We start from the raw sequence: 19,205 nt of genomic DNA on the forward strand, positions 1-19,205 counted from the left end.
CAAAATATAATCCCAGTATAAACAAAGATTGTACAAAATATTGTAAAAATCCAAATGTTGCAAAATTTTGGTTGAAAATTAGTAAAAGAGAGTAGTAGAGATATCATGCCTCCAGTGAGATTCGAACTCACGACCCCTTGTTTCCGAGACCAGTGCTCTAAACCACTGAGCTATAGAGGCAGACACGTTCCCAACTCTTTTTACTAAATTGACATTTTTGCCAAAATATAATCCCAGTATAAACAAAGATTGTACAAAATATTGTAAAAATCCAAATGTTGCAAAATTTTGGTTGAAAATTAGTAAAACAGAGTAGTAGAGATTTCATGCCTCCAGTGAGATTTGAACTCACGACCACTGGTGTACGAGGCCAGTGCTCTAAACCACTGAGCTATAGAGGCAGACACGCTCCCAACACTTTTTACTAAATTGACATGTTTGCCAAAATATAATCCCAGTATAAAAAAAGATTGTACAAAATATTGTAAAAATCCAAATGTTGCAAAATTTTGGTTGAAAATTAGTAAAAGAGAGTAGTAGAGATATCATGCCTCCAGTGAGATTCGAACTCACGACCCCTGGTTTACGAGACGAGTGCTCTAAAACACTGAGCTATAGAGGTAGACACGTTCCCAACACTTTTTACTAAATTGACATGTTTACCAAAATATAATCCCAGTATAAACAAAGATTGTACAAAATATTGTAAAAATCCAAATGTTGCAAAATTTTGGTTGAAAATTAGTAAAAGAGAGTAGTAGAGATATCATGCCTCCAGTGAGATTCGAACTCACGACCCCTGGTTTACGAGACCAGTGCTCTAAACCACTGAGCTATAGAGGCAGACACGTTCCCAACACTTTTTACTAAATTGACATGTTTACCAAAATATAATCCCAGTATAAACAAAGATTGTACAAAATATTGTAAAAATCCAAATGTTGCAAAATTTTGGTTGAAAATTAGTAAAAGAGAGTAGTAGAGATATCATGCCTCCAGTGAGATTCGAACTCACGACCCCTGGTTTACGAGACCAGTGCTCTAAATCACTGAGCTATAGAGGCAGACACCCTCCCAACACTTTTTACTAAATTGAAATGTTTACCAAAATATAATCCCAGTATAAACAAAGATTGTACAAAATATTGTAAAAATCCAAATGTTGCAAAATTTTGGTTGAAAATTAGTAAAAGAGAGTAGTAGAGATATCATGCCTTCAGTGAGATTACAACTTACGACACCTGGTTTACGAGACCAGTTCTCTAAAACACTGAGCTATAGAGGCAGACACGTTCCCAACACTTTTTACTAAATTGACATGTTTACCAAAATATAATCCCAGTATAAACAAAGATTGTACAAAATATTGTAAAAATCCAAATGTTGCAAAATTTTGGTTGAAAATTAGTAAGAGAGAGTAGTAGAGATATCATGCCTCCAGTGAGATTCGAACTCACGACCCCTGGGTTACGAGACCAGTGCTCTTAACCACTGAGCAATAGAGGCAGTCGCGCTCCCAACAGTTTTTACTAAGTTTACATTTTTGCCAAAATACCATCCCAGTATAAACAAAGATTGTACAAAATATTGTAAAAATTCAAATGTTGCCAAATTTTGGTTGAAAATAAGTACAAGAGAGTAGTAGAGATATCATGCCTCCAGCGAGATTTGAACTCACGACCCCTTGTTTACGAGACCAGTGCTCTAAACCACTGAGCTATAGAGGCAGAAACGCTCCCAACAGTTTTTACTAAATTGACATTTTTGCCAAAATATAATCCCAGTATAAACAAAGATTGTACAAAATATTGTAAAAATCCAAATGTTGAAAAATTTTGGTTGAAAATTAGTAAAAGACAGTAGTAGAGATATCATGCCTCCAGTGAGATTCGAACTCACGACCCCTGGTGTATGAGACCAGTGCTCTAAACCACTGAGCTATAGAGGCAGACACCCTCCCAACACTTTTTACTAAATTGACACTTTGGCCAAAATATAATCCCAGTTTAAAAAAAGATTGTACAAAATATTGTAAAAATCCAAATGTTGCAAAATTTTGGTTGAAAATTAGTAAAAGAGAGTAGTAGAGATATCATGCCTTCAGTGAGATTCGAACTCACGACCCCTGGTTTACGAGACCAGTGCTCTAAACTACTGAGCTATAGAGGCAGACACGTTCCCAACACTTTTTACTAAATTGACATGTTTACCAAAATATAATCCCAGTATAAACAAAGATTGTACAAAATAGTGTAAAAATCCAAATGTTGCAAAATTTTGGTTGAAAATTAGTAAAAGAGAGTAGTAGAGATATCATGCCTCCAGTGAGATTCGAACTCACGACCCCTGGTATACGAGACCAGTGCTCTAAACCACTGAGCTATAGAGGCAGACACCCTCCCAATACTTTTTACTAAATTGACACTTTGGCCAAAATATAATCCCAGTTTAAACAAAGATTGTACAAAATATTGTAAAAATCCAAATGTTGCAAAATTTTGGTTGAAAATTAGTAAAAGAGAGTAGTAGAGATATCATGCCTCCAGTGAGATTCGAACTCACGACCCCTGGTTTAAGAGACCAGTGCTCTAAAACATTGAGCTATAGAGGCAGACACGTTCCCAACACTTTTTACTAAATTGACATTTTTGCCAAAATATAATCCCAGTATAAACAAAGATTGTACAAAATATTGAAAAAATCCAAATGTTGCAAAATTTTGTTTGAAAATTAGTAAAACAGAGTAGTAGAGATTTCATGCCTCCAGTGAGATTCGAACTCACGACCACTGGTGTACGAGACCAGTGCTCTAAACCACTGAGCTATAGAGGCAGACACGCTCCCAATACTTTTTACTAAATTGACATATTTGCCAAAATATAATCCCAGTATAAACAAAGATTGTACAAAATATTGTAAAAATCCAAATGTTGCAAAATTTTGGTTGAAAATTAGTAAAAGAGAGTAGTAGAGATATCATGCCTCCAGTGAGATTCGAACTCACGACCCCTGGTTTACGAGACCAGTGCTCTAAACCACTGAGCTATAGAGGCAGACACGTTCCCAACTCTTTTTACTAAATTGACATTTTTGCCAAAATATAATCCCAGTATAAACAAAGATTGTACAAAATATTGTAAAAATCCAAATGTTGCAAAATTTTGGTTGAAAATTAGTAAAACAGAGTAGTAGAGATTTCATGCCTCCAGTGAGATTTGAACTCACGACCACTGGTGTACGAGGCCAGTGCTCTAAACCACTGAGCTATAGAGGCAGACACGCTTCCAACACTTTTTACTAAATTGACATATTTGCCAAAATATAATCCCAGTATAAACAAAGATTGTACAAAATATTGTAAAAATCCAAATGTTGACAAAATTTTGGTTGAAAATTAGTAAAACAGAGTAGTAGAGATATCATGCCTCCAGTGAGATTCGAACTCACGACCCCTGGTTTACGAGACGAGTGCTCTAAAACACTGAGCTATAGAGGTAGACACGTTCCCAACACTTTTTACTAAATTGACATGTTTACCAAAATATAATCCCAGTATAAACAAAGATTGTACAAAATATTGTAAAAATCCAAATGTTGCAAAATTTTGGTTGAAAATTAGTAAACGAGAGTAGTAGAGATATCATGCCTCCAGTGAGATTCGAACTCACGACCCCTGGTTTACGAGACCAGTGCTCTAAACCACTGAGCTATAGAGGCAGACACGTTCCCAACACTTTTTACTAAATTGACATGTTTACCAAAATATAATCCCAGTATAAACAAAGATTGTACAAAATATTGTAAAAATCCAAATGTTGAAAAATTTTGGTAGAAAATTAGTAAAAGAGAGTAGTAGAGATATCATGCCTCCAGTGAGATTCGAACTCACGACCCCTGGTTTACGAGACCAGTGCTCTAAACCACTGAGCTATAGAGGCAGACACGTTCCCAACACTTTTTACTAAATTGACATGTTTACCAAAATATAATCCCAGTATAAACAAAGATTGTACAAAATATTGTAAAAATCCAAATGTTGCAAAATTTTGGTTGAAAATTAGTAAAAGAGAGTAGTAGAGATATCATGCCTCCAGTGAGATTCGAACTCACGACCCCTGGTTTACGAGACCAGTGCTCTAAACCACTGAGCTATAGAGGCAGACACGTTCCCAACACTTTTTACTAAATTGACATGTTTACCAAAATATAATCCCAGTATAAACAAAGATTGTACAAAATATTGTAAAAATCCAAATGTTGCAAAATTTTGGTTGAAAATTAGTAAAAGACAGTAGTAGAGATATCATGCCTCCAGTGAGATTCGCACTCACGACCCCTGGTGTACGAGACCAGTGCTCTAAACCACTGAGCTATAGAGGCAGACACCCTCCCAACACTTTTTACTAAATTGACATGTTTACCAAAATATAATCCCAGTATAAACAAAGATTGTACAAAATATTGTAAAAATCCAAATGTTGCAAAATTTTAAGTTGAAAATTAGTAAAAGAGAGTAGTAGAGATATCATGGCTTCAGTGAGATTACAACTCACGACACCTGGTTTACAAGTCCAGTGCTCTAAACCACTGAGTTATAGAGGCAGACACGTTCCCAACACTTTTTACTAAATTGACATGTTTACCAAAATATAATCCCAGTATAAACAAAGATTGTACAAAATATTGTAAAAATCCAAATGTTGCAAAATTTTGGTTGAAAATTAGTAAAAGAGAGTAGTAGAGATATCATGCCTCCAGTGAGATTCGAACTCACGACCCCTGGTTTACGAGACCAGTGCTCTAAACCACTGAGCTATAGAGGCAGACACGTTCCCAACTCTTTTTACTAAATTGACATTTTTGCCAAAATATAATCCCAGTATAAACAAAGATTGTACAAAATATTGTAAAAATCCAAATGTTGCAAAATTTTGGTTGAAAATTAGTAAAACAGAGTAGTAGAGATTTCATGCCTCCAGTGAGATTTGAACTCACGACCACTGGTGTACGAGGCCAGTGCTCTAAACCACTGAGCTATAGAGGCAGACACGCTTCCAACACTTTTTACTAAATTGACATATTTGCCAAAATATAATCCCAGTATAAACAAAGATTGTACAAAATATTGTAAAAATCCAAATGTTGACAAAATTTTGGTTGAAAATTAGTAAAACAGAGTAGTAGAGATATCATGCCTCCAGTGAGATTCGAACTCACGACCCCTGGTTTACGAGACGAGTGCTCTAAAACACTGAGCTATAGAGGTAGACACGTTCCCAACACTTTTTACTAAATTGACATGTTTACCAAAATATAATCCCAGTATAAACAAAGATTGTACAAAATATTGTAAAAATCCAAATGTTGCAAAATTTTGGTTGAAAATTAGTAAACGAGAGTAGTAGAGATATCATGCCTCCAGTGAGATTCGAACTCACGACCCCTGGTTTACGAGACCAGTGCTCTAAACCACTGAGCTATAGAGGCAGACACGTTCCCAACACTTTTTACTAAATTGACATGTTTACCAAAATATAATCCCAGTATAAACAAAGATTGTACAAAATATTGTAAAAATCCAAATGTTGAAAAATTTTGGTAGAAAATTAGTAAAAGAGAGTAGTAGAGATATCATGCCTCCAGTGAGATTCGAACTCACGACCCCTGGTTTACGAGACCAGTGCTCTAAACCACTGAGCTATAGAGGCAGACACGTTCTCAACACTTTTTACTAAATTGACATGTTTACCAAAATATAATCCCAGTATAAACAAAGATTGTACAAAATATTGTAAAAATCCAAATGTTGCAAAATTTTGGTTGAAAATTAGTAAAAGAGAGTAGTAGAGATATCATGCCTCCAGTGAGATTCGAACTCACGACCCCTGGTTTACGAGACCAGTGCTCTAAACCACTGAGCTATAGAGGCAGACACGTTCCCAACACTTTTTACTAAATTGACATGTTTACCAAAATATAATCCCAGTATAAACAAAGATTGTACAAAATATTGTAAAAATCCAAATGTTGCAAAATTTTGGTTGAAAATTAGTAAAAGAGAGTAGTAGAGATATCATGCCTCCAGTGAGATTCGCACTCACGACCCCTGGTGTACGAGACCAGTGCTCTAAACCACTGAGCTATAGAGGCAGACACCCTCCCAACACTTTTTACTAAATTGACATGTTTACCAAAATATAATCCCAGTATAAACAAAGATTGTACAAAATATTGTAAAAATCCAAATGTTGCAAAATTTTAAGTTGAAAATTAGTAAAAGAGAGTAGTAGAGATATCATGGCTTCAGTGAGATTACAACTCACGACACCTGGTTTACAAGTCCAGTGCTCTAAACCACTGAGTTATAGAGGCAGACACGTTCCCAACACTTTTTACTAAATTGACATTTGGCCAAAATATAATCCCAGTTTAAACAAAGATTGGACAAAATATTGTAAAAATCCAAATGTTGCAAAATTTTGGTTAAAAATTAGTAAAAGAGAGCAGTAGAGATATCATGCCTTCAGTGAGATTCGAACTCAGGACCCCTGGTTTACGAGACCAGTGCTCTAAACCACTGAGCTATAGAGGCAGACACCCTCCCAACACTTTTTACTAAATTGACATTTGGCCAAAATATAATCCCAGTTTAAACAAAGATTGTACAAAATATTGTAAAAATCCAAATGTTGCAAAATTTTGGTTGAAAATTAGTTAAAGAGATATCATGCCTCCAGTGAGATTCGAACTCACGACCCCTGGTTTACGAGACCAGTGCTCTACACCACTGAGCTATAGAGGCAGACACCCTCCCAACACCTTTTACTTAATTGACACTTTGGCCAAAATATAATCCCAGTTTAAACAAAGATTGTACAAAATATTGAAAAAATCCAAATGTTGCAAAATTTTGGTTGAAAATTAGTAAAAGAGAGTAGTAGAGATATCATGCCTTCAGTGAGATTCGAACTCACGACACCTGGTTTACGAGACCAGTGCTCTAAACCACTGAGCTATAGAGGCAGACACGTTCCCAACACTTTTTACTAAATTGACATGTTTACCAAAATATAATCCCAGTATAAACAAAGATTGTACAAAATATTGTAAAAATCCAAATGTTGCAAAATTTTGGTTGAAAATTAGTAAAAGACAGTAGTAGAGATATCATGCCTCCAGTGAGATTCGAACTCACGACCCCTGGTTTACGAGACCAGTGCTCTAAACCACTGAGCTATAGAGGAAGACACCCTCCCAACACTTTTTACTAAATTGACACTTTGGCCAAAATATAATCCCAGTTTAAACAAAGATTGGACAAAATATTGTAAAAATCCAAATGTTGCAAAATTTTGGTTGAAAATTAGTAAAAGAGAGTAGTAGAGATATCATGCCTCCAGTGAGATTCGAACTCACGAGCCCTGGTTTACGAGACCAGTGCTCTAAACCACTGAGCTATAGAGGCAGACACGCTCCCAACACTTTTTACTAAATTGAAATTTTTTCCAAAATATAATCCCAGTATAAACAAAGATTGTACAAAATATTGTAAAAATCCAAATGTTGCAAAATTTTGGTTGAAAATTAGTAAAAAAGAGTAGTAGAGATATCATTCCTCCAGTGAGATTCGAACTCACGACCCCTGGTTTACGAGGCCAGTGCTCTACATCACTGAGCTATAGAGGCAGACACGCTCCCAACACTTTTTACTAAATTGACATTTTTGCCAAAATATAATCCCAGTATAAACAAAGATTGTACAAAATATTGTAAAAATCCAAATGTTGCAAAATTTTGGTTAAAAATTAGTTAGAGAGAGTATTAGAGATATCATGCCTCCAGTGAGATTCGAACTCACGACCCCTGGTTTACGAGACCAGTGCTCTAAACCACTGAGCTATAGAGGCAGACACGCTCCCAACACTTTTTACTAAATTCACATTTTTGCCAAAATATAATCCCAGTATAAACAAAGATTGTACAAAATATTGTAAAACTCCAAATGTTGCAAAATTTTGGTTAAAAATTAGTAAAAGAGAGTAGTAGAGATATCATGCCTCCAGTGAGATTCGAACTCACGACTCCTGGTGTATGAGACCAGTGCTCTAAATCACTGAGCTATAGAGGCAGACACCACCCAACACTTTTTACTAAATTGACATTTTTGCCAAAATATAATCCCAGTATAAACAAAGATTGTACAAAATATTGTAAAAATCAAAATGTTGAAAAATTTTGGTTGAAAATTAGTAAGAGAGAGTAGTACAGATATCATGCCTCCAGTGAGATTCGAACTCACGACCCCTGGGTTACGAGACCAGTGCTCTTAACCACTGAGCAATAGAGGCAGTCGCGCTCCCAACAGTTTTTACTAAGTTTACATTTTTGCCAAAATACCATCCCAGTATAAACAAAGATTGTACAAAATATTGTAAAAATTCAAATGTTGCCAAATTTTGGTTGAAAATAAGTACAAGAGAGTAGTAGAGATATCATGCCTCCAGCGAGATTTGAACTCACGACCCCTTTTTTACGAGACCAGTGCTCTAAACCACTGAGCTATAGAGGCAGAAACGCTCCCAACAGTTTTTACTAAATTGACATTTTTGCCAAAATATAATCCCAGTATAAACAAAGATTGTACAAAATATTGTAAAAATCCAAATGTTGCAAAATTTTGGTTGAAAATTAGTAAAAGACAGTAGTAGAGATATCATGCCTCCAGTGAGATTCGAACTCACGACCCCTGGTGTATGAGACCAGTGCTCTAAACCACTGAGCTATAGAGGCAGACACCCTCCCAACACTTTTTACTAAATTGACACTTTGGCCAAAATATAATTCCAGTTTAAAAAAAGATTGTACAAAATATTGTAAAAATCCAAATGTTGCAAAATTTTGGTTGAAAATTAGTAAAAGAGAGTAGTAGAGATATCATGCCTTCAGTGAGATTCGAACTCACGACACCTGGTTTACGAGACCAGTGCTCTAAACCACTGAGCTATAGAGGCAGACACGTTTCCAACACTTTTTACTAAATTGACATGTTTACCAAAATATAATCCCAGTATAAACAAAGATTGTACAAAATAGTGTAAAAATCCAAATGTTGCAAAATTTTGGTTGAAAATTAGTAAAAGAGAGTAGTAGAGATATCATGCCTCCAGTGAGATTCGAACTCACGACCCCTGGTTTACGAGACCAGTGCTCTAAACCACTGAGCTATAGAGGCAGACACCCTCCCAATACTTTTTACTAAATTGACACTTTGGCCAAAATATAATCCCAGTTTAAACAAAGATTGTACAAAATATTGTAAAAATCCAAATGTTGCAAAATTTTGGTTGAAAATTAGTAAAAGAGAGTAGTAGAGATATCATGCCTTCAGTGAGATTCGAACTCACGACACCTGGTTTACGAGACCAGTGCTCTAAACCACTGAGCTATAGAGGCAGACACGTTTCCAACACTTTTTACTAAATTGACATGTTTACCAAAATATAATCCCAGTATTTACAAAGATTGTACAAAATATTGTAAAAATCCAAATGTTGCAAAATTTTGGTTGAAAATTAGTAAAAGAGAGTAGTAGAGATATCATGCCTCCAGTGAGATTCGAACTCACGACCCCTGGTTATCGAGATCAGTGCTCTACACCACTGAGCTATAGAGGCAGACACCCTCCCAACACTTTTTACTAAATTGAGACTTTGGCCAAAATATAATCCCAGTTTAAACAAAGATTGGACAAAATATTGTAAAAATCCAAATTTTGCAAAATGTTGGTTGAAAATTAGTAACAGAGAGTAGTAGAGATATCACACCTCCAATGAGATTCGAACTCACGACCCCTGGTTTACGAGACCAGTGCTCTAAACCACTGAGCTATAGAGGCAGACACGCTCCCAACACTTTTTACTAAATTGACATTTTTTCCAAAATATAATCCCAGTATAAACAAAGACTGTACAAAATATTGTAAAAATCCAAATGTTGCAAAATTTTGGTTGAAAATTAGTAAAAGAGAGTAGTAGAGATATCATTCCTCCAGTGAGATTCGAACTCACGACCCCTGGTTTACGAGACCAGGTCTCGAAATCACTGAGCTATAGAGGCAGACACGTTCCCAACACTTTTTACTAAATTGACATGTTTACCAAAATATAATCCCAGTATAAACAAAGATTGTACAAAATATTGTAAAAATCCAAATGTTGCAAAATTTTGGTTGAAAATTAGTAAAAGAGAGTAGTAGAGATATCATGCCTCAAGTGAGATTCGAACTCACGACCCCAGGTATTCGAGACCAGTGCTCTAAACCACTGAGCTATAGAGGCCGACACGCTCCCAACAGTGTTTACTACATTGACATTTTTGCCAAAATATAATCCCAGTATAAACAAAGATTGTACAAAATATTGTAAAAATCCAAATGTTGCAAAATTTTGGTTTAAAATTAGTAAAAGAGAGTAGTACAGATATCATGCCTTCAGTGAGATTCGAACTCACGACCCCTGGTTTACGAGACTAGTGCTCTAAACCACCGAGCTATAGAGGAAGACTTGCTCCCAATACTGTTTACTAAATTGACATTTTTTCCAAAATATAATCCCAGTATAAAAAAAGATTGTACAAAATATTGTAAAAATCCAAATGTTGCGAAATTTTGGTTGAAAGTTAGTAAAAGACAGTAGTAGAGATTTCATGCCTCAAGTGAGATTCGAACTCACGGCCCCTGGTTTACGAGACCATTGCTCTAAACCACCGAGCTAAAGAGACAGACACGCTCCCAACCGTTTTTACTAAATTGACATTTTTGCCAAAATATAATCCCAGTATAAACAAAGATTGTGTAAAATATGTAAAAATCCAAATGTTGCAAAATTTTGGTTGAAAATTAGTAAAAGAGAGTAGTAGAGATATCATGCCTCAAGTGAGATTCGAACTCACGACCCCAGGTATTCGAGACCAGTGCTCTAAACCACTGAGCTATAGAGGCCGACACGCTCCCAACAGTGTTTACTACATTGATATTTTTGCCAAAATATAATCCCAGTATAAACAAAGATTGTACAAAATATTGTAAAAATCCAAATGTTGCAAAATTTTGGTTGAAAATTATTAAAAGAGAGTAGTAGATATATCACGCACCCAGTGAGATTCGAACTCACAACCCCTGGTTTACGAGACTAGTGCTCTAAACCACTGAGCTAAAGAGGCAGACACGCTCCCAACAGTTTTTACTAAATTGAGATTTTTTCCAAAATATAATCCCAGTATAAACAAAGATTGTACAAAATATTGTAAAAATCCAAATGTTGCAAAATTTTGGTTGAAAATTAGTAAAAGAGAGTAGTAGAGATATCATGCCTCCAGTGAGATTCGAACTCACGACCCCTGGTTTACGAGACCAGTGCTCTAAACAACTGAGCTATAGAGGCAGACACGCTCCCAACACTTTTTACTAAATTGACATTTTTGCCAAAATATAATCCCAGTATAAACAAAGATTGTACAAAATATTGTAAAAATCCAAATGTTGCAAAATTTTGGTTGAAAATTAGTAAAAGAGAGTAGTAGAGATATCATGCCTCCAGTGAGATTCGAACTCACGACCCCTGGTTTACGAGACCAGTGCTCTAAACCACTGAGCAATAGAGGCAGACACGCTCCCAACACTTTTTACTAAATTGACATTTTTGCCAAAATATAATCCCAGTATAAACAAAGATTGTACAAAATATTGTAAAACTCCAAATGTTGCAAAATTTTGGTTGAAAATTAGTAAAACAGAGTAGTAAAGATATCATGCCTCCAGTGAGATTCGAACTCACGACCCCTGGTTTACGAGACCAGTACTCTAAACCACTGAGCTATAGAGGCAGACACGCACCCAACAGTGTTTACTAAATTGACATTTTTGCCAAAATATAATCCCAGTATAAACAAAGATTTTACAAAATATTGTAAAAATCCAAATGTTGCAAAATTTTGGTTGAAAATTAGTAAAAGAGAGTAGTAGAGATATCATGCCTCCAGTGAGATTCGAACTCACGACCCCTGGTTTACGAGACCAGTGCTCTAAACCACTGAGCAATAGAGGCAGACACGCTCCCAACACTTTTTACTAAATTGACATTTTTGCCAAAATATAATCCCAGTATAAACAAAGATTGTACAAAATATTGTAAAACTCCAAATGTTGCAAAATTTTGGTTGAAAATTAGTAAAAGAGAGTAGTAGAGATATCATGCCTCCAGTGAGATTCGAACTCACGACCCCTGGTTTACGAGACCAGTTCTCTAAACCACTGAGCTATAGAGGCAGACACGCACCCAACAGTGTTTACTAAATTGACATTTTTGCCAAAATATAATCCCAGTATAAAAAAAGATTGTACAAAATATTGTAAAAATCCAAATGTTGCAAAATTTTGGTTGAAAATTAGTAAAAGAGAGTAGTAGATATATCACGCACCCAGTGAGATTCGAACTCACAACCGCTGGTTTACGAGACTAGTGCTCTAAACCACTGAGCTAAAGAGGCAGACACGCTCCCAACAGTTTTTACTAAATTGAGATTTTTTCCAAAATATAATCCCAGTATAAACAAAGTTTGTACAAAATATTGTAAAACTCAAAATGATGCAAAATTTTGGTTGAAAATTAGTAAAAGAGAGTAGTAGAGCTATCATGCCTCCAGTTAGATTTAAACTTACGACCCCTAGTTTACGAGACCAGTGCTCTAAACAACTGAGCTATAGAGGCAGACACGCTCCCAACACTTTTTACTAAATTGACATTTTTGCCAAAATATAATCCCAGTATAAACAAAGACTGTACAAAATATTGTAAAAATCCAAATGTTGCAAAATTTTGGTTGAAAATTAGTAAAAGAGAGTAGTAGAGATATCATGCCTCCAGTGAGATTCGAACTCACGACCCCTGGTTTACGAGACCAGTGCTCTAAACCACTGAGCAATAGAGGCAGACACGCTCCCAACACTTTTTACTAAATTGACATTTTTGCCAAAATATAATCCCAGTATAAACAAAGATTGTACAAAATATTGTAAAACTCCAAATGTTGCAAAATTTTGGTTGAAAATTAGTAAAACAGAGTAGTAGAGATATCATGCTTCCAGTGAGATTCGAACTCACGACCCCTGGTTTACGAGACCAGTTCTCTAAACCACTGAGCTATAGAGGCAGACACGCACCCAACAGTGTTTACTAAATTGACATTTTGGCCAAAATATAATCCCAGTATAAAAAAAGATTGTACAAAATATTGTAAAAATCCAAATGTTGCAAAATTTGGGTTGAAAATTAGTAAAAGAGAGTAGTACAGATATCATGCCTCCAGTGAGATTCGAACTCACGACTCCTGGTTTACGAGACCAGTGCTCTAAACCACTGAGCTATAGAGGCAGATACGCCCCCATCACCTTTTACTAAATTGACATTTTCTCAAAAATATAATCCCGGTCATAAAAAGATTGTATCAAATATTGTAAAACTCCAAATGTTGCAAAATTTTGGTTGAAAATTAGTAAAAGAGAGTAGTAGAGATATCATGCCTCCAGTGAGATTCGAACTCACGACTCCTGGTTTACGAGACCAGTGCTCTAAACCACTGAGCTATAGAGGCAGACACGCTCCCAACAGTTTTTACTAAATTGACATTTTTTCCAAAATATAATCCCAGTATAAACAAAGATTGTACAAAATTTGTAAAAATCCAAATGTTGCAAAGTTTTGGTTGAAAATTAATAAAACAGAGAAGTAGAGATATCACGCCTCCAGGTAGATTTTAACTCACAACCACTGGTTTACGAGACCAGTGCTCTAAACCACTGAGCTATAGAGGCAGACGCGCTCCCAATACTGTTTACTAAATTTACATTTTTTCCAAAATATAATCCCAGTATAAACAAAGATTGTACAAAATATTGTAAAAATCCAAACGATGCGAAATTTTGGTTGAAAATTAGTAAAAGAGAGTAGTAGAGATATCATGCCTCCAGTGAGATTCGATCTCACGACCCCTGGTTTACGAGACCATTGCTCTAAACCACGGAGCTAAAGAGACAGACACGCTCCCAACCGTTTTTACTAAATTGACATTTTTGCCAAAATATAATCCCAGTATAAACAAAGATTGTGTAAAATATGTAAAAATCCAAATGTTGCAAAATTTTGGTTGAAAATTAATAAAAGAGAGTAGTAGAGATATCATGCCTCAAGTGAGATTCGAACTCACGACCCCAGGTATTCGAGACCAGTCCTCTAAACCACTGAGCTATAGAGGCCGACACGCTCCCAACAGTGTTTACTACATTGACATTTTTGCCAAAATATAATCCCAGTATAAACAAAGATTGTACAAAATATTGTAAAAATCCAAATGTTGCAAAATTTTGGTTGAAAATTAGTAAAAGAGAGTAGTAGAGATATCATGCCTCAAGTGAGATTCGAACTCACGACCCCAGGTATTCGAGACCAGTGCTCTAAACCACTGAGCTATAGAGGCCGACACGCTCCCAACAGTGTTTACTACATTGACCTTTTTGCCAAAATACATTCCCAGTATAAACAAAGATTGTACAAAATATGTAAAAATCCAAATGTTGCAAAATTTTGGTTGAAAATTAGTAAAAGAGAGTAGTAGAGATATCAGGCCTCAAGTGAGATTCGAACTCACGACCCCAGGTATTCGAGACCAGTGCTCTAAACCACTGAGCTATAGAGGCCGACACGCTCCCAACAGTGTTTACTACATTGACATTTTTGCCAAAATATAATCCCAGTATAAACAAAGATTGTACAAAATATGTAAAAATCCAAATGTTGCAAAATTTTGGTTGAAAATTAGTAAAAGAGAGTAGTAGAGATATCATGCCTCAAGTGAGATTCGAACTCACGACCCCAGGTATTCGAGACCAGTGCTCTAAACCACTGAGCTATAGAGGCCGACACGCTCCCAACAGTGTTTACTACATTGACATTTTTGCCAAAATATAATCCCAGTATAAACAAAGATTGTACAAAATATGTCAAAATCCAAATGTTGCAAAATTTTGGTTGAAAATTAGTAAAAGAGAGTAGTAGAGATATCATGCCTCAAGTGAGATTCGAACTCACGACCCCAGGTATTCGAGACCAGTGCTCTAAACCACTGAGCTATAGAGGCAGATACGCCCCCAACACCTTTTACTAAATTGACATTTTCTCCAAAATATAATCCCGGTAATAAAAAAGATTGAACAAAATATTGTAAAACTCCAAATGTTGCAAAATTTTTGTTTAAAATTAGTAAAAGCGAGTAGTAGAGATATCATGCCTCCAGTGAGATTCGAACTCACGACTCCTGGTTTACGAGACCAGTGCTCTAAACCACTGAGCTATAGAGGCAGACACGCTCCCAACAGTTTTTACTAAATTGACATTTTTGCCAAAATATAATCCCAGTATAAACAAAGATTGTACAAAATATTGTAAAAATCCAAATGTTGCAAAATTTTGGTTTAAAATTAGTAAAAGAGAGTAGTAGAGATATCACGCCCCGAGTGAGATTCGAACTCACAACCCCTGGTTTATGAGACTAGTGCTCTAACCCACTGAGCTAAAAAGACAGACACGCACCCAACAGTGTTTATTAAATTGACATTTTTGCAAAATATAATCCCAGTATAAACAAAGATTGTACAAAATATTGTAAAAATCCAAATGTTGCAAATTTTTGGTGAAAATTAATAAAAGAGAGAAGTAGAGATATCATGCCTCCAGTGAGATTCGAACTCACGACCCTTGGTTTACGAGACCAGCGCTCTAAACCACAGAGCTATAGAGGCAGACACATTCCCAACGGTTTTTACTACATTGTCATTTTCTCCAAAATATTATCCCAGTATAAACAACGATTGTACAAAATATTGTAAGAATCCAAATGTTGCAAAATTTTGGTTGAAAATTAGTAAAAGACAGTAGTAGAGATTTCATGCCTCAAATGAGATTCGAACTCACGACCCCTGGTTTACGAGACTAGTGCTCTAAACCACCGAGCTATAGAGGAAGACTCGCTCCCAATACTGTTTACTAAATTGACATTTTTTCCAAAATATAATCCCAGTATAAAAAAAGATTGTACAAAATATTGTAAAAATCCAAATGTTGCGAAATTTTGGTTGGAAATTAGTAAAAGACAGTAGTAGAGATTTCATGCCTCAAATGAGATTCGAACTCACGACCCCTGGTTTACGAGACCATTGCTCTAAACCACGGAGCTAAAGAGACAGACACGCTCCCAACCGTTTTTACTAAATTGACATTTTTGCCAAAATATAATCCCAGTATAAACAAAGATTGTGTAAAATATGTAAAAATCCAAATGTTGCCAAATTTTGGTTGAAAATTAGTAAAAGAGAGTAGTAGAGATATCATGCCTCAAGTGAGATTCGAACTCACGACCCCAGGTATTCGAGACCAGTGCTCTAAACCACTGAGCTATAGAGGCCGACACGCTCCCAACAGTGTTTACGACATTGACATTTTTGCCAAAATATAATCCCAGTATAAACAAAGATTGTACAAAATATTGTAAAAATCCAAATGTTGCAAAATTTTGGTTTAAAATTAGTAAAAGAGAGTAGTACAGATATCATGCCTTCAGTGAGATTCGAACTCACGACCCCTGGTTTACGAGACTAGTGCTCTAAACCACCGAGCTATAGAGGAAGACTCGCTCCCAATACTGTTTACTAAATTGACATTTTTTCCAAAATATAATCCCAGTATAAAAAAAGATTGTACAAAATATTGTAAAAATCCAAATGTTGCGAAATTTTGGTTGAAAGTTAGTAAAAGACAGTAGTAGAGATTTCATGCCTCAAGTGAGATTCGAACTCACGGCCCCTGGTTTACGAGACCATTGCTCTAAACCACCGAGCTAAAGAGACAGACACGCTCCCAACCGTTTTTACTAAATTGACATTTTTGCCAAAATATAATCCCAGTATAAACACACATTGTACAAACTATTGTAAAAATCCAAATGTTGCAAAATGTTGGTTGAAAACTAGTAGAAGAGAGTAGTAGAGATATCATGCCTCCACTGAGATTCGAACTCACGACCCCTGGTTTGCGACACCAGTTGTTTAACCACTGAGCTATAGAGGACGACACGCTCCCAACACTTTTTACTAAATTAACATTTTTGCCAAAATATAATCCCGGTATAAAAAAAGATTGTACAAAATATTGTAAAAATCCAAATGTTGCAAAATTTTAGTTGAAAATTAGTAAAAGAGAGTAGTAGAGATATCATGCCTCCAGTGAGATTCGAACTCATTACCCCTGCTTCACGAGACCAGTGCTTTAAACCAATGAGCTATGGAGGCAGTCACGCACCCAACACTGTTTACTAAGTTGACATTTTTGCCAAAATATAATCCCAGTATAAGAAAAGATTGTACAAAATATTGTAAAAATCAAATTTTGCAAAATTTTGGTGGAAAATTAGTAAAACATAGTACTAGAGATATCATGCCTCCCGTGAGATTCGAACCCAAGACCCCTGGTTTACGAGACTAGTGCTCTAAACCACTGAGCTATAGAGGCAGACGCGCTCTCAACACTGTTTACTAAATAGACATTTTGTCCAAAATATAATCCCAGTATAAACAAAGATTGTACAAAATATTGTAAAAATCCAAATGTTGCATAATTTTGGTTGAAAATTAGTAAAACAGAATAGTAGAGATATCATGCCTCCAGTGAGATTCGAACTCACGACCCCTGGTTTACGTGACCAGTGCTCTAAACCACAGAGCTATAGAGGCAGACACATTCCCAACGGTTTTTACTACATTGTCATTTTCTCCAAAATATAATCCCAGTATAAAAAAAGATTGTACAAAATATTGTAAAAATCCAAATGTTGCAAAATGTTGGTTGGAAATTAGTAAAAGAGAGTAATAGAGATATCATGCCTCCAGTGAGATTCGAACTCACGACCCTTGGTTTAAGTGACCAGGGCTCTAAACCACTGAACCAAATAGGCAGATACGCCTCCAACACCTTTTACTAAATTGACATTTTCTCCAATATATAATCCCAGTATAAACAAAGATTGTACAAAATATTGTAAAAATCCAAATGTTGCAATATTTTGGTTGAAAATTAGTAAAAGAGAGTAGTAGAGACATCATGACTCCAGTGAGATTCGAACTCACGACCCCTGGTTTACGAGACCAGTGCTCTAAACCACTGAGCTATAGAGGCAGACACGCTACCAACAGTTTTTTTTAAATTGACATTTTTTCCAAAATATAATCCCAGTATAAACAAAGATTGTACAAAAGTTGTAAAAATCGAAATGTTGCAATATTTTGGTTGAAAATTAGTAAAAGAGAGTAGTAGAGATATCACTCCCCCAGTGATATTCGAACTCACGACCCCTGGTTTACGAGACTAGTGCTCTACACCACAGAGCTATAGAGACAGACACGCACCCAACAGTGTTTACTAAATTGACATTTTTGCAAAATATAATCCCAGTATAAAACAAAGATTGTACAAAATATTGTAAAAATCAAAATGTTGCAAATTTTTGGGGAAAATTAGTAAAAGAGAATAGTAGAGATATCATGCCTCCAGTGAGATTCGAACTCCCGACCCCTGGTTTACGAGACCAGTGCTCTAAACCACTGAGCTATAGAGGCAGACACATTCCCAACGGTTTTTACTAAATTGGCATTTTCTCCAAAATATAATCCCAGTATAAACAAAGATTATACAAAATATTGAAAACATCCAAATTTTGCAAAATTTTGGTTTAAAATTAGTAAAAGAGAGTAGTAGAGATATCATGCCTCCAGTGAGATTCGAACTCACGACTCCTGGTTTACGAGACCAGTGCTCTAAACCACTGAGCTATAGAGGCAGACCCGCTCCCATCACTATTTACTAAATTTACATTTTTTCAAAAATATAATCCCAGTATAAACAAAGATTGTACAAAATATGTAAAAATCCAAATGTTGCAAAATTTTGGTGTAAAATAAGTAAAAGAGAGTAGTAGAGAAATTATGCCTACAGTGAGATTCGAACTCACGACCCCTGGTTTACGAGACCAGTGCTCTAAACCACTGAGCTATAGAGGAAGACACGCTCCCAACACTTTTTACTAAATTGACATTTTTGCCA

General features: G+C 35.8%; 1 protein-coding gene and 70 non-coding genes across 71 annotated transcripts in view; 1 reads left to right on the plus strand and 70 right to left on the minus strand.

Moving 5' to 3' along the window:
• The window catches only part of LOC145261094 (uncharacterized), a 201,983-nt gene that overhangs the window by 144,723 nt on the left and 38,055 nt on the right, over window positions 1-19,205 (plus strand). The gene's annotated exons all lie outside the window — the stretch shown is intronic.
• On the minus strand, window positions 107-180 carry Trnap-cgg (transfer RNA proline (anticodon CGG)). Its single transcript has one exon. It is a non-coding gene; the product is annotated as a tRNA-Pro (tRNA).
• Window positions 328-401, minus strand: Trnat-cgu (transfer RNA threonine (anticodon CGU)). Its single transcript has one exon. It is a non-coding gene; the product is annotated as a tRNA-Thr (tRNA).
• Window positions 549-622, minus strand: Trnat-cgu (transfer RNA threonine (anticodon CGU)). Its single transcript has one exon. It is a non-coding gene; the product is annotated as a tRNA-Thr (tRNA).
• On the minus strand, window positions 770-843 carry Trnat-cgu (transfer RNA threonine (anticodon CGU)). The gene has a single exon. It is a non-coding gene; the product is annotated as a tRNA-Thr (tRNA).
• On the minus strand, window positions 991-1,064 carry Trnat-cgu (transfer RNA threonine (anticodon CGU)). Its single transcript has one exon. It is a non-coding gene; the product is annotated as a tRNA-Thr (tRNA).
• Window positions 1,433-1,506, minus strand: Trnat-cgu (transfer RNA threonine (anticodon CGU)). Its single transcript has one exon. It is a non-coding gene; the product is annotated as a tRNA-Thr (tRNA).
• On the minus strand, window positions 1,654-1,727 carry Trnat-cgu (transfer RNA threonine (anticodon CGU)). Its single transcript has one exon. It is a non-coding gene; the product is annotated as a tRNA-Thr (tRNA).
• On the minus strand, window positions 1,875-1,948 carry Trnam-cau (transfer RNA methionine (anticodon CAU)). The gene has a single exon. It is a non-coding gene; the product is annotated as a tRNA-Met (tRNA).
• On the minus strand, window positions 2,096-2,169 carry Trnat-cgu (transfer RNA threonine (anticodon CGU)). The gene has a single exon. It is a non-coding gene; the product is annotated as a tRNA-Thr (tRNA).
• Window positions 2,317-2,390, minus strand: Trnat-cgu (transfer RNA threonine (anticodon CGU)). Its single transcript has one exon. It is a non-coding gene; the product is annotated as a tRNA-Thr (tRNA).
• On the minus strand, window positions 2,538-2,611 carry Trnak-cuu (transfer RNA lysine (anticodon CUU)). The gene has a single exon. It is a non-coding gene; the product is annotated as a tRNA-Lys (tRNA).
• Window positions 2,759-2,832, minus strand: Trnat-cgu (transfer RNA threonine (anticodon CGU)). The gene has a single exon. It is a non-coding gene; the product is annotated as a tRNA-Thr (tRNA).
• Trnat-cgu (transfer RNA threonine (anticodon CGU)) lies at window positions 2,980-3,053 on the minus strand. Its single transcript has one exon. It is a non-coding gene; the product is annotated as a tRNA-Thr (tRNA).
• Trnat-cgu (transfer RNA threonine (anticodon CGU)) lies at window positions 3,201-3,274 on the minus strand. The gene has a single exon. It is a non-coding gene; the product is annotated as a tRNA-Thr (tRNA).
• Window positions 3,423-3,496, minus strand: Trnat-cgu (transfer RNA threonine (anticodon CGU)). The gene has a single exon. It is a non-coding gene; the product is annotated as a tRNA-Thr (tRNA).
• Window positions 3,644-3,717, minus strand: Trnat-cgu (transfer RNA threonine (anticodon CGU)). Its single transcript has one exon. It is a non-coding gene; the product is annotated as a tRNA-Thr (tRNA).
• Window positions 3,865-3,938, minus strand: Trnat-cgu (transfer RNA threonine (anticodon CGU)). The gene has a single exon. It is a non-coding gene; the product is annotated as a tRNA-Thr (tRNA).
• On the minus strand, window positions 4,086-4,159 carry Trnat-cgu (transfer RNA threonine (anticodon CGU)). Its single transcript has one exon. It is a non-coding gene; the product is annotated as a tRNA-Thr (tRNA).
• On the minus strand, window positions 4,307-4,380 carry Trnat-cgu (transfer RNA threonine (anticodon CGU)). Its single transcript has one exon. It is a non-coding gene; the product is annotated as a tRNA-Thr (tRNA).
• Trnat-cgu (transfer RNA threonine (anticodon CGU)) lies at window positions 4,750-4,823 on the minus strand. Its single transcript has one exon. It is a non-coding gene; the product is annotated as a tRNA-Thr (tRNA).
• Window positions 4,971-5,044, minus strand: Trnat-cgu (transfer RNA threonine (anticodon CGU)). The gene has a single exon. It is a non-coding gene; the product is annotated as a tRNA-Thr (tRNA).
• On the minus strand, window positions 5,193-5,266 carry Trnat-cgu (transfer RNA threonine (anticodon CGU)). The gene has a single exon. It is a non-coding gene; the product is annotated as a tRNA-Thr (tRNA).
• Window positions 5,414-5,487, minus strand: Trnat-cgu (transfer RNA threonine (anticodon CGU)). The gene has a single exon. It is a non-coding gene; the product is annotated as a tRNA-Thr (tRNA).
• Trnat-cgu (transfer RNA threonine (anticodon CGU)) lies at window positions 5,635-5,708 on the minus strand. Its single transcript has one exon. It is a non-coding gene; the product is annotated as a tRNA-Thr (tRNA).
• On the minus strand, window positions 5,856-5,929 carry Trnat-cgu (transfer RNA threonine (anticodon CGU)). The gene has a single exon. It is a non-coding gene; the product is annotated as a tRNA-Thr (tRNA).
• Trnat-cgu (transfer RNA threonine (anticodon CGU)) lies at window positions 6,077-6,150 on the minus strand. Its single transcript has one exon. It is a non-coding gene; the product is annotated as a tRNA-Thr (tRNA).
• Trnat-cgu (transfer RNA threonine (anticodon CGU)) lies at window positions 6,519-6,592 on the minus strand. Its single transcript has one exon. It is a non-coding gene; the product is annotated as a tRNA-Thr (tRNA).
• On the minus strand, window positions 6,729-6,802 carry Trnat-cgu (transfer RNA threonine (anticodon CGU)). Its single transcript has one exon. It is a non-coding gene; the product is annotated as a tRNA-Thr (tRNA).
• On the minus strand, window positions 6,950-7,023 carry Trnat-cgu (transfer RNA threonine (anticodon CGU)). The gene has a single exon. It is a non-coding gene; the product is annotated as a tRNA-Thr (tRNA).
• Window positions 7,171-7,244, minus strand: Trnat-cgu (transfer RNA threonine (anticodon CGU)). Its single transcript has one exon. It is a non-coding gene; the product is annotated as a tRNA-Thr (tRNA).
• On the minus strand, window positions 7,392-7,465 carry Trnat-cgu (transfer RNA threonine (anticodon CGU)). Its single transcript has one exon. It is a non-coding gene; the product is annotated as a tRNA-Thr (tRNA).
• Trnat-cgu (transfer RNA threonine (anticodon CGU)) lies at window positions 7,613-7,686 on the minus strand. The gene has a single exon. It is a non-coding gene; the product is annotated as a tRNA-Thr (tRNA).
• On the minus strand, window positions 7,834-7,907 carry Trnat-cgu (transfer RNA threonine (anticodon CGU)). The gene has a single exon. It is a non-coding gene; the product is annotated as a tRNA-Thr (tRNA).
• Window positions 8,055-8,128, minus strand: Trnam-cau (transfer RNA methionine (anticodon CAU)). The gene has a single exon. It is a non-coding gene; the product is annotated as a tRNA-Met (tRNA).
• Window positions 8,275-8,348, minus strand: Trnat-cgu (transfer RNA threonine (anticodon CGU)). The gene has a single exon. It is a non-coding gene; the product is annotated as a tRNA-Thr (tRNA).
• Window positions 8,496-8,569, minus strand: Trnat-cgu (transfer RNA threonine (anticodon CGU)). The gene has a single exon. It is a non-coding gene; the product is annotated as a tRNA-Thr (tRNA).
• Trnam-cau (transfer RNA methionine (anticodon CAU)) lies at window positions 8,717-8,790 on the minus strand. Its single transcript has one exon. It is a non-coding gene; the product is annotated as a tRNA-Met (tRNA).
• Trnat-cgu (transfer RNA threonine (anticodon CGU)) lies at window positions 8,938-9,011 on the minus strand. The gene has a single exon. It is a non-coding gene; the product is annotated as a tRNA-Thr (tRNA).
• Trnat-cgu (transfer RNA threonine (anticodon CGU)) lies at window positions 9,159-9,232 on the minus strand. Its single transcript has one exon. It is a non-coding gene; the product is annotated as a tRNA-Thr (tRNA).
• Trnat-cgu (transfer RNA threonine (anticodon CGU)) lies at window positions 9,380-9,453 on the minus strand. Its single transcript has one exon. It is a non-coding gene; the product is annotated as a tRNA-Thr (tRNA).
• On the minus strand, window positions 9,601-9,674 carry Trnas-cga (transfer RNA serine (anticodon CGA)). Its single transcript has one exon. It is a non-coding gene; the product is annotated as a tRNA-Ser (tRNA).
• Trnat-cgu (transfer RNA threonine (anticodon CGU)) lies at window positions 9,822-9,895 on the minus strand. The gene has a single exon. It is a non-coding gene; the product is annotated as a tRNA-Thr (tRNA).
• Window positions 10,264-10,337, minus strand: Trnas-cga (transfer RNA serine (anticodon CGA)). Its single transcript has one exon. It is a non-coding gene; the product is annotated as a tRNA-Ser (tRNA).
• On the minus strand, window positions 10,706-10,779 carry Trnat-cgu (transfer RNA threonine (anticodon CGU)). Its single transcript has one exon. It is a non-coding gene; the product is annotated as a tRNA-Thr (tRNA).
• Trnas-cga (transfer RNA serine (anticodon CGA)) lies at window positions 10,926-10,999 on the minus strand. Its single transcript has one exon. It is a non-coding gene; the product is annotated as a tRNA-Ser (tRNA).
• Trnat-cgu (transfer RNA threonine (anticodon CGU)) lies at window positions 11,368-11,441 on the minus strand. Its single transcript has one exon. It is a non-coding gene; the product is annotated as a tRNA-Thr (tRNA).
• On the minus strand, window positions 11,589-11,662 carry Trnat-cgu (transfer RNA threonine (anticodon CGU)). Its single transcript has one exon. It is a non-coding gene; the product is annotated as a tRNA-Thr (tRNA).
• On the minus strand, window positions 11,810-11,883 carry Trnat-cgu (transfer RNA threonine (anticodon CGU)). The gene has a single exon. It is a non-coding gene; the product is annotated as a tRNA-Thr (tRNA).
• Window positions 12,031-12,104, minus strand: Trnat-cgu (transfer RNA threonine (anticodon CGU)). The gene has a single exon. It is a non-coding gene; the product is annotated as a tRNA-Thr (tRNA).
• Window positions 12,252-12,325, minus strand: Trnat-cgu (transfer RNA threonine (anticodon CGU)). Its single transcript has one exon. It is a non-coding gene; the product is annotated as a tRNA-Thr (tRNA).
• On the minus strand, window positions 12,915-12,988 carry Trnat-cgu (transfer RNA threonine (anticodon CGU)). The gene has a single exon. It is a non-coding gene; the product is annotated as a tRNA-Thr (tRNA).
• Window positions 13,136-13,209, minus strand: Trnat-cgu (transfer RNA threonine (anticodon CGU)). The gene has a single exon. It is a non-coding gene; the product is annotated as a tRNA-Thr (tRNA).
• On the minus strand, window positions 13,357-13,430 carry Trnat-cgu (transfer RNA threonine (anticodon CGU)). The gene has a single exon. It is a non-coding gene; the product is annotated as a tRNA-Thr (tRNA).
• Window positions 13,577-13,650, minus strand: Trnat-cgu (transfer RNA threonine (anticodon CGU)). Its single transcript has one exon. It is a non-coding gene; the product is annotated as a tRNA-Thr (tRNA).
• Trnat-cgu (transfer RNA threonine (anticodon CGU)) lies at window positions 13,797-13,870 on the minus strand. The gene has a single exon. It is a non-coding gene; the product is annotated as a tRNA-Thr (tRNA).
• Trnas-cga (transfer RNA serine (anticodon CGA)) lies at window positions 14,238-14,311 on the minus strand. The gene has a single exon. It is a non-coding gene; the product is annotated as a tRNA-Ser (tRNA).
• On the minus strand, window positions 14,459-14,532 carry Trnas-cga (transfer RNA serine (anticodon CGA)). Its single transcript has one exon. It is a non-coding gene; the product is annotated as a tRNA-Ser (tRNA).
• Trnas-cga (transfer RNA serine (anticodon CGA)) lies at window positions 14,679-14,752 on the minus strand. The gene has a single exon. It is a non-coding gene; the product is annotated as a tRNA-Ser (tRNA).
• Trnas-cga (transfer RNA serine (anticodon CGA)) lies at window positions 14,899-14,972 on the minus strand. The gene has a single exon. It is a non-coding gene; the product is annotated as a tRNA-Ser (tRNA).
• On the minus strand, window positions 15,119-15,192 carry Trnas-cga (transfer RNA serine (anticodon CGA)). The gene has a single exon. It is a non-coding gene; the product is annotated as a tRNA-Ser (tRNA).
• Trnat-cgu (transfer RNA threonine (anticodon CGU)) lies at window positions 15,340-15,413 on the minus strand. Its single transcript has one exon. It is a non-coding gene; the product is annotated as a tRNA-Thr (tRNA).
• Trnat-cgu (transfer RNA threonine (anticodon CGU)) lies at window positions 15,780-15,853 on the minus strand. Its single transcript has one exon. It is a non-coding gene; the product is annotated as a tRNA-Thr (tRNA).
• On the minus strand, window positions 16,001-16,074 carry Trnat-cgu (transfer RNA threonine (anticodon CGU)). Its single transcript has one exon. It is a non-coding gene; the product is annotated as a tRNA-Thr (tRNA).
• On the minus strand, window positions 16,442-16,515 carry Trnas-cga (transfer RNA serine (anticodon CGA)). The gene has a single exon. It is a non-coding gene; the product is annotated as a tRNA-Ser (tRNA).
• Window positions 16,884-16,957, minus strand: Trnat-cgu (transfer RNA threonine (anticodon CGU)). Its single transcript has one exon. It is a non-coding gene; the product is annotated as a tRNA-Thr (tRNA).
• Trnat-cgu (transfer RNA threonine (anticodon CGU)) lies at window positions 17,766-17,839 on the minus strand. Its single transcript has one exon. It is a non-coding gene; the product is annotated as a tRNA-Thr (tRNA).
• Trnat-cgu (transfer RNA threonine (anticodon CGU)) lies at window positions 18,208-18,281 on the minus strand. Its single transcript has one exon. It is a non-coding gene; the product is annotated as a tRNA-Thr (tRNA).
• Trnat-cgu (transfer RNA threonine (anticodon CGU)) lies at window positions 18,648-18,721 on the minus strand. Its single transcript has one exon. It is a non-coding gene; the product is annotated as a tRNA-Thr (tRNA).
• On the minus strand, window positions 18,869-18,942 carry Trnat-cgu (transfer RNA threonine (anticodon CGU)). Its single transcript has one exon. It is a non-coding gene; the product is annotated as a tRNA-Thr (tRNA).
• Trnat-cgu (transfer RNA threonine (anticodon CGU)) lies at window positions 19,089-19,162 on the minus strand. The gene has a single exon. It is a non-coding gene; the product is annotated as a tRNA-Thr (tRNA).

The sequence above is a fragment of the Euprymna scolopes genome, chromosome 37 (assembly GCF_053919585.1).
Source record: "Euprymna scolopes isolate OS-2025 chromosome 37, ASM5391958v1, whole genome shotgun sequence".
Lineage (NCBI taxonomy): Eukaryota > Metazoa > Mollusca > Cephalopoda > Sepiida > Sepiolidae > Euprymna > Euprymna scolopes.